The 763-nt window shown below is 40.2% G+C and overlaps 1 non-coding gene across 1 annotated transcript; it reads left to right on the forward strand.

Moving 5' to 3' along the window:
• The first annotated feature begins 426 nt into the window (after positions 1-426).
• LOC122901485 lies at positions 427-533 on the forward strand. The gene has a single exon (XR_006383503.1). It is a non-coding gene; the product is annotated as a U6 spliceosomal RNA (small nuclear RNA).
• Positions 534-763: the final 230 nt, after the last annotated feature.

The raw sequence follows: 763 nt of genomic DNA on the forward strand, positions 1-763 counted from the left end.
CTCCATCCTCCCTGGGTTGGGACCTAGTTCACTGACTTGTGTCTTTTTGTGTCTTTGGCTGCCCTGTGAGCTCATGAAGGTTGGAAATCTTACCTAATTCTACATTGAACCTCTCACGCCAAGCACAGTGCTAGGAACTATGAAGGTCTTCAAAAAGAAATGGACTGAACAATGAAAGTATCCTTCTATTTTGAGGAGAAGGCCTTATCTGTCCTCTGGAAACTCTAGTCTAGGTAATCATAACAGAGAACCCTTTTGGAGATGTAGCCACTCAGAGGTAATGGCATAATACATCGTTAATCCCTGCAACACTCTTCCAGGCATCCCCATTTTACAGATAAGGAAACTGAGGCTCCAGGAGATTAAGAATCATACCCACAGGAGACAGGGAATATGGAACAACGGTGGGATTAAAATCCATTTTGAGTGCTCGCTTCGGCAGCACATATACTAAAATTGGAACAATACAGAGAAGATTAGCATGGCCCCTGCGCAAGGATGACATGCAAATTCGTGAAGCGTTCCATATTTTTTGGTGAAAAAATAATGAATACTGTTTTTCTAAAAATAAATAAATTGGAAAAAAAATCCATTTTGAAATGAAGCCAAACAGGAGATTCCTTTTGTCAAACCTAAGTATGTTTTGTTGAGCTTTAACACTAAATCACTCTTTTGTTGGCTTCTTGAGGGAAATTCCTTGAGGGTATTTTCTGTATTGATTCTGCACTGGTTGTGCAATGCAACAGAGACCATGTTTTACTGC

This window comes from Neovison vison, chromosome 2 (assembly GCF_020171115.1).
Source record: "Neovison vison isolate M4711 chromosome 2, ASM_NN_V1, whole genome shotgun sequence".
NCBI lineage: Eukaryota > Metazoa > Chordata > Mammalia > Carnivora > Mustelidae > Neogale > Neogale vison.